Source organism: Mustela erminea, chromosome 4 (assembly GCF_009829155.1).
Source record: "Mustela erminea isolate mMusErm1 chromosome 4, mMusErm1.Pri, whole genome shotgun sequence".
Classification (NCBI taxonomy): domain Eukaryota; kingdom Metazoa; phylum Chordata; class Mammalia; order Carnivora; family Mustelidae; genus Mustela; species Mustela erminea.
In genome coordinates this window covers 116,815,795-116,824,684 of record NC_045617.1, presented here as the reverse complement: position 1 = coordinate 116,824,684, position 8,890 = coordinate 116,815,795, and positions in this window count along the sequence as shown.

Genomic DNA, 8,890 nt, shown 5'->3' with positions numbered 1-8,890 from the left:
AACAATAGCGGGCTTGTGGGCTGGGAGCTGCAGAAGGCAGAAACGGGCTTTTTCCAGACTTTATGGAAAAACAGTTCTACTCCCACCTCCTCAGGAATGGTGCATCTCTCCTGAGCTTTAACCTGACAATGGCCAGGATTTTTCTGTTTGCATATGAAAAGCTTTGGTAGAACCAACTCCCAGGTACCTGTAGTTCTGGCCCTGGGTGCCAGGGGCCTGGTTAAAATTCAGCTTCCTGGGCGCTACACTAGAGATTCTGACTTGGCAGTGTATGGGACCGAGGCTGGAGAACATCTGAATGAAGACCCCCTCCCCCAAGCCCAGGGATTCTGATGTCTATCAGACCATATTTAGGAAGACATTTAGTTGTTGTCCATCCCATTTGTCAAGAGGCCTAAATTAGCAGCGGACAGTGGGAGTCTGGGGCTCACATGGGCTTCACACTCATTTTACAGATGGTAAAACTGAGGCCCGCACAGCACTTTTAGGACAGTGAGACTGTTCTGTATGAAACTGTCATGGTGGACACGTGATGTACATGTTAGTGACAACCAGTGGACCCCTCCACCACAGAGAGAACTCCCAAGTAAACTGCTGCCCTTAGTAACAACATATCCGTATTGGTTCAGCTCTTGTAACAAATGTCCCACACTGATGCACGTTGTGAATAATGGGGGAACTATGAGGCACGGGGTAGGAGCCGTGTTGGGAGGGAGTATATGGAACTTTCTGTATTTTGACACGGTGTTCTGCAAACCTAAAATTGCTCTAAATAATAATAATGTCTATTAAAAAAAAAAAAAGAGCTTGAGGCTCCAGGAGGATGGGGTCACTTACCCACAGCTGGAAAGTGGTTGTAGGCAGGATTTGAAGCCAGCAGCCTTGACCACTGTGATCTTAACCCATGCTTGGATTCAACGGTGGCCCATCCTTCTGTACCCTCTGGCCTGCCTCTCTGAGCTCCTTCACTGCCTGTCTGTAGAATCTGCTTCGTCTCCCATAGAGTGACCCTGCTGTCAAGGAGGGAGGGGCTGGCCATGTCCTGCCATAGCCCTGTCCTCCCGAGGTTACTAAACTGCCCCAAGATTACTAAACTGCCCCAAGTCCCAAGCCAGGATCCCTCAGTTAAATCCTTTAGCCTCCTTAGACACCACACTGGTCCCAAGAACAAATTCCATTCTTGTCGGCCTGGCATTCAAAGCCCCTTGCCTCCTCTCTAACATCATACAATCCCACTGCCTCCCATGTTCCTTATCCCAGCGAAGATAGCCAGAATGCCAGTCCTGGAACACACCATGAGGCTCACCCTGCACGTGAATAGGTTAAAGGTTCTGACAAGTCCCGCAGCAAAGAGGTCTGCTCAACATTGTTTAATCCAGAACTTCCCAAATGTACCTAACTCTAGGACCCCATGTGCTCCTGAGAGCCATCACACACCAAACCCTCTTTGCTCAGTGCAGCCCAGTGCAGCCCAGTGCACAGGTCCCAGTACTCTCCAGGTGGGCCTGGAGCTTCCTTCAGAGCATCTGCCTGGGAGGCCCTTCATTCCCCTCCTCTCAGGAAAATGCTCCCTACCCGTCAAGGCTTTGCCGCAGGCTGCCATCCAGGAGGTAGTTCTCCACAATCCTCCCTCGAGAATGGGTATTTCCCCCACTCTGCCCCAAGCTCCTGTGGACAGCATTTACTTTGTGTGTGGTTCTGCCTCCCATCCCCACTGCACACTGCAAGCCTGTAACAAATATCTATGAATGAATGAATGAATGCATGAATAAACGTATGATGTCCCGGGGTCCTGTCGATCATTTGTCTGCCCTGACCAGACCGCACGCATGCTATCACGGGTAGCGAAGAACATAGCAGGAAGCAGAAGTGAGTAGTCCTGGCCTGTCTCTTCGAGGGGCTCCCCTGAAAATTTCTAGGGTTTCAGACTCCCAGGTCTTTCCCTCATCATCCCTCAGTGTCCCTCCAGTCCATCCCCCATCCCAGAATTAACCTTTTACGTTACTTCCTTACAATGATCTCAAACCTGGGAGGGTTCCCTGTAGGGAGGCGAGTTGCTGAGCAGTGAGTTGCTGAGGAATTCCTGCGTTCGGGTCTCCCCCTACGGGCACATGGCCAGAGTCACAGGAAGTGAGTCCAACTCTAGGCTTACTGGGGGATCTGGGCTCAGTTACTCTCGGAGTTGGCCTGCAGGACCTCTGACAAGTCTTAGGTCCCCTGCTCCCGATGGGGGACAAGGGTGGGATCCGCCCTGTGGCAGGTAGGGAAGCTTAGAAGGTCCTGACAGAGATCAGGAAGCTAAATTCAGGGACAGGGGACAGTTGAGTAAGAGAATCTCTGTCCTGGATTTCCTCCTTCGAGTCCTTGTACAATAATGCTGCTCTTCTCCTAAGACCATGGGGGCCTCAGCTGGGGCCTGGCCGCTGTGTCCCCCACGGAAGGGCTTGCCTGGCCTGTTAGCTGTGGCAGCTCATGGGGGGGCAGAGATGGAGGAACCATCCTTGCAGGGAAGAGTCCAGGGTGCATCTGTGCCCCAGTGCCTGCAAGCCCAGAGGCTTGTTTGCAAGGGGGAATGGCTCAGCTTTCGTCCAGGGCCCAAAGAAGTGGCTTTTGTTCTCCACCAGGGTGTGGGAAACTTGCTTCTGAGGATGAAAGGATCTTCCCACATCTTCTCCCCACTCTTGACTTTTGTGTCCTTAAATTCAGTGGAAACAAGAACCAATGCTGGAATGCTTGGGGCTCTGTCCTTATCCCCCCTGAATCCTCTTGTGACTTAAGGTAGGAAGCTAATGATTTTCTCCTTTTCCACAGTGGGCAGCAGAGGCCCAACACCATTCCACCAGATTGAAGCTCTCAGGGAGACGTCCCCGGGGAGGCCTCACCCCTGCCCCCCCTACCCGGAGATTTCCTAGAGAAGGGACAGTGCCTGCTGGAATTCTGATCTGGTTCCTCCCATAGGAACTGAACCTCTGCCCTTGCTCTGGGCCAGGGTCCATGAGGTCACTCTGGGCAAGGGGTAGGAGGATGGGGGAGACTCATGACCATTTTCTGTGCCCCGGATCCTGCCTCAAAACAATATTTTCGTATGCCTAAAATGAAATACACAGGATTACAAAGGAAAGCTGGTTATGTTGAAATACAGTTGTGAAAACATTTAAGTGTGTGATGTTGTAATTCATGGGTTTCTTTATGGACGCATTAAATAACAAGATCCGGCTGGGACCCTGATAAACTACAAATTTGAAATAGAAATGAGCGTATGTGGTGTTTCAAGAGAACTACAGCAACTATAAAGGGAGATGGAAAGCTCTGTGCTTCCTACCAACATCGCTACGACAACCATAGTCTTCAGAACAGAGGGCGTGGACGTCAGTGGAAGGAAAGTGATAATACCTTTCAAGCCAAGTTCATGGACTCTGAATTACCACATGTGGTCTGTGATTGGTGCACCCCAGTTAAAAGACCTTGTCTTGATACTAAAATGTGACTGTGGGTTCCCTCTGTTATTTCTTTTTCTTTCTTTCTTTCTTTCTTTCTTTCTTTCTTTCTTTCTTTCTTTCTTTCTTTCTTTCTTTCTTTCTTTTATTTGACAGACAGAGATCTCAAGCAGGCAGAGAGGCAGGGAGAGAGAGAGGAGGAAGCAGGCTCCCCGCTGAGCAGAGAGCCCGATGTGGGGCTCGTCCCAGAACCTGGATCATGACCTGAGCTAAAGGCAGAGGCTTTAACCCACTGAGCCACCCAGGTGCCCCAGCCCTCTGCTATTTCTTAACTGACCCCCTTCACCCTGCCACCATCCACAACCCTCCCTCGCACCCTGTCTTCCGTCTTGTATAATCACAGAGGCAGGTTGGAAACACATCACATCTGCACCTGGAAGCCTACAACACATATTAGCCCCCTATTTCCCGTGTCTCTCCCCGTCACTGTCCAGGTAGGAATGGGTCTGACTGGGGCATTTGCTAAGGATTTGGCTGAGGCCTATTTTGTTTGTGAACTGCTTGTACTTCTCCCATTCCCACTCCCCAGCATTTCCTCTAAACCATTTTATTGACAAAGACATTGGGACCCAGAGTAGAGATTGGGCCCAGGCCTCCTACTTACCACCACAACTCCTACCAGCTCCAACCACGGCATGAGGATGTTTTGAGATCTGCAGGGCCGGCTCTGTCCCCCCAGCCACCACAGGCATAAAGAGAGCCAGGCCTAGGGACAGGTTTGTGTTAACTGGCCAAGAGAAGAAGCTACCAGAAAAAAAAAAAATTTGTTTTTATCTTTTTTTCCCCAAAGGTCTCATCTTTGGGAATATTTTGCTATGATTCTGGGAAAAGGAAATGTTGGGAGGGAAGTACATCTGAGAAGTGGTATGGCTTCTCCTGGACAGAAAGAGGCAAAGGCCTGTTAGTCCCCATAGTCTTTTGAGACTGTGACCAGCTCCCTGTCAACACCCTGGCTAAAATCAAGAGGAGGCTGCTGAATGCGCTCAGGGAGCCTTGACCCCAGACACAGGGCTCCTAATCTTGCTGGAAATTCCTGTGTTCCAAGTATGTCATGTGGCATGAGAACCACAGACCTGAAAGAGCCTGGTGGACTGGGACAGACGGCTTCTGTGACAGACACAGTTGGTTTTCTACCCTTCAACTGCACACCTTTATTCCTTAAAGAACCCATATTTTGTTCAGGTTGCAATTAGCACAGGAAAGTGGGCCTCTCCTCCAGCCCCAGATGGCGACCCATGATTGTTCTATGCCAAGTTAGCTGATGTTCTCTTTGCTACTTACTGGTTTAGGACCCAGTTCTGACTAAGAGGACCTAGGGAAATCCTGGGAAGGAGATCCAGGTAGTCTGTTCCTGCTCTCTGCCATAAAGATAGTTTTGTGAGCTCTGGAGCTCTGGCAGCCATTCTGTGACAATGAGGCAACAAGCCCAAGGATAACAAGTCCATTCACTGAGGATGATAAAATATAGGGATAACAAGATCTCGATTTCTTGGAGACATCAGAAAGCTGTGAAACCCCTCCAGGGACTGCCCGCCTCCAGGATTCTTCTTATGTAAAATAGCTGAAGGCACCATCACTCAAAGATTCTCCTATGTGTAAGTCACACGTTTTTAACCAATGCAGCATCTCTGTGGTTTTAGGTACAGGTTATCAGAGGCATTTTCTTTGCGTTGTGGGATCCATAAGACCCCAGAAGTTTTGTGTAGTTCTAAGGAAGAGCCCATTGAAGGCTGCAATAGAAATTTCCTCCAGCCCAATAGAATAGAAGCTCCAGCTTCATCCAGCCTCTCCTTTTTGTCCTCAGAAGAAGAGCAGGACCTGTTTCTAATGCTGCCCTTTCCCTGCATGCGACACGAGTTAAGCCTTGGGTTCTGGAGGCACACTGCCTGCTGCTCTGCCACGAACAAGCCATGTGACCTTGGGCCTCAGTTTCCTCACCTGTTAAATGAAGTTAATATAAGGAAAGCATTTGGAACAGTGGTGACCCATCACTGAACATTAACTATTATTTTTAGTAATTTTTTCTACCACATCCTCCTTCTTCCTTGCTGACCCCACCTTCCTGACATCTTCCCTTCCTCCTAAGCAGCACTTTTCTGGGCTCACAGACTCTCCTTCACATTAAATCCTCCCTCAGTAGGTCCTCAAGGGTCTAGGTCCCAGTGGTTCCTGGCTGTGGAGGTGAAAAGAGGGGCTTTGCATACAAAAAGCCCCAGGGTTAAAAGAAAGAGAACAGCATTTCAGGAAATGGCTCACTTGATGGGGAGGAGGTGGTGTTGGCAAGTTTGAAATCTGTAGGGCAGGCTGGCAAGCTGGAAATCCAGGCAGGATTTCTAGATCAGTCTTGAGGCAGAATTCCTTTTTCTCTGGGAAACTTCAGTCTTTGCTCTGAAGACCGTCAACTGATTGGATGAGGCTCACCCACACCAGGGAGGCTAATCTGCTTTACTTAAAGACGACAGATTGTAACTGTTAATCACATCTAAAAATTCTTTGGGGGCGCCTGGGTGACTCAGTTGGTTAAGCCTCTGCCTTCAGCTCAGGTATGATCTCAGGGTCCTGGGATTGAGCCCCACATCAGACTCCCTGCTTAGCTGGGAATCTTCTTCTCCTTCTCCCTCTCCCTCTATATTCTCCCTCTCTTTTTCTGTCTCTCTCAAATAAATAAATAAAATCTTAAAAAAAAAAAAAAAGCCTTCAAAGCAGGGGCACCTGGATGGCTCAGTCAGGAGAAAGCATGGGACTCTTGATCTCGGGGCTGTGAGTTTGAGCTCCACACTGGGTAGAGAGACTACTTAAAAAAACAAATAAATAAAAATTTAATTTAAAAAATATAAATTCTTCATAGCATCATCTAGACTAGTGTTTAAACAAACAACTGAGCACATAGCCTGGCCAAGTTGGGTAAGTGCATACAGGGAGCACCATAAATGTTAGTCTTTTCCACTATGGTCATGGTTGTACCAGGAGGTCCTCAAAATTGTGGGATGATGATGGCAGTACTCTTGGGGATACAAGGAACCAGAAGCCGCAGTAGGTATGTCGGTAGGTAGGTTGCGTAGGTATCTTACAAAACCATGGAGCTGCACAGTGCCCATTTGACTCCTCACCCAATGGAAGGATCCAGAACCTTCAGTGCATGTAAACATTCCCCAAGAAATGGATCTTGAGGAATCCTTCACTCTCTTCTTTCTGTGGAAAGGAGGAAAGTTTTCCCACTGGTTTTCTTCATCTTTGAAGACAGTGGAGGGCTTGGAGCAATACGTCAGAAAGCATTAAATTTCTCTTCTTCAGCAACCATTTCACATTTGGTAAGAACTGCATATTCATGAGGCTACACAGCCCAGTAGGAACCAGATGACAGCTCAGTTTTCCTGGAAATCAGGAAATCAATCAAGCTGCCAAACTGAGAGGTCTGCGTTGTGAAATACTGCTAACATTCCAGAAAGTTGTTTTAAGTGAGAGTTATTTTTAAAAAGGAAATTCTTTCTCTCTCTCGCTCTTTCTCCCTCTCTCCTTTTCCTCGACTTTTATCCTCTCTCTCCCTTCCTTCCAGCATTTTTAAAGTGAGGGCTGCCCACTATTCCATTACTTCTTCTCATATGTTCAGGCTAGGTATGAGTTTTTAAAAAGTACATGGGATGGGGGCACCTGGGTGGTCCAGTTGGTTAAGCGGCTGCCTTCAGTTCAGGTCATGATCCTAGGGTCCTGGAATCTAGTCCCGCATCAGCTCCTTTCTCAGCGGAAAGCCTCTCTCTCTCTCATTCCCCCTGCTTGTGTTCCTTCTCTTGCTTTGTGTCTCTCTCTCTGTCAAATAAATAAATAAAATCTCACTCCTGGGTATTTACCCCAAAGATACAGATGTAGTGAAAAGAAGGGCCATCTGTACCCCAATGTTTATAGCAGCAATGGCCACAGTCGCCAAACTGTGGAAAGAACCAAGATGCCCTTCAACGGACGAATGGATAAGGAAGATGTGGTCCATATACACTATGGAGTATTATGCCTCCATCAGAAAGGATGAATACCCAACTTTTGTAGCAACATGGATGGGACTGGAAGAGATTATGCTGAGTGAAATAAGTCAAGCAGAGAGAGTCAATTATCATCTGGTTTCACTTATTTGTGGAGCATAACAAATAGCATGGAGGATATGGGGAGTTAGAGAGGAAAAGGGAGTTGGGGGAAATTGGAAGGGGAGGTGAGCCATGAGAGACTGTGGACTCTGAAAAATAATCTGAGGGGTTTGAAGTGGCGGCGGGGTGGGAGGTTGGGGGAACCAGGTGGTGGGTATTAGAGAGGGCATGGATTGCATGGAGCACTGGGTGTGGTGCAAAAATAATACTGTTATGCTGAAAATAAATAAAAAATTAAAAATTAAAAAAAATGTAGGTGGCATGAATTATGGATCTCTCTGCCTCTCTCTGACACCTTTCCTTTGTTCCCACTAATTGGACCCTCCTCTGCTTGTCCAGGTAATCCATGTGCCTTTGTCCTTGCTTGTTCCCCACTGTTTCCTGTGCTTTTTGACAGTGAAACTATGACTTCAGCCACCTCCTTCAGATTCAGGAATAAAAGGATTCCAAAAAACATTCTCTGTGTCCAGTATCAAGCTGTAGCTGGGGAGGGGAAAAAAAACTATGTGTGTGTGTGTGTGTGTGTGTGTCTATGTCTGTGTCTGTGTCTGTCTGTGTTGTATCTGTCTATACATGTATTTTACCTATACAAATATGTATATACATAATTATAAAATAAACTTTTAATAACAGAATAGTTTCAGATTTCCAAAAAAGCTGCACAGAGAATACAGAGAATCCCCATATACCTGGAACCCACTTTTCCTATTATCTTACATTAGTATGGTACCTTTGTTACATCTCATCAACCAATATTGATATCTTATTCTTTTTTTTTTTGAAGAATTTTTACTTTTTAAGTAAGCTCTACACCCAACATGGGGCTCGAACTTACAACCCCATGATCAAGTGTCACATGCTGTTCCAGTTGAGCCAGCCAGGCACCTCTAATACTGGTATATTATTCTTAACTGAAGTCTGTACTTTATTCAGGTTTCCTTAGTTTTTACCTAATGTTCTTTGCTGTTCTGGAGCCCAAGCCAGGATGTCCATGCATCTCCTTAGGCTCCTCTTGGCTGCAGCAGTTTCTCAAACTTTTCTTGTTTTCAGTGACTTGGAAGAATACTGGGGGTTTGTAAATGTCTCTCATTTGGGGTTTGCCTGATGTTCTTCTAATGGGATAATGTGTCTTGGGGATGAAGGCCACAGGGCTAAAATGCTGTTCTTACTACATGAAATCAACATATATATTACCAGCATGATTTATCACTGTTGAAGTCAAACTTGATTGCCTAGCTGTGGTTGTGTTTGCCAGAT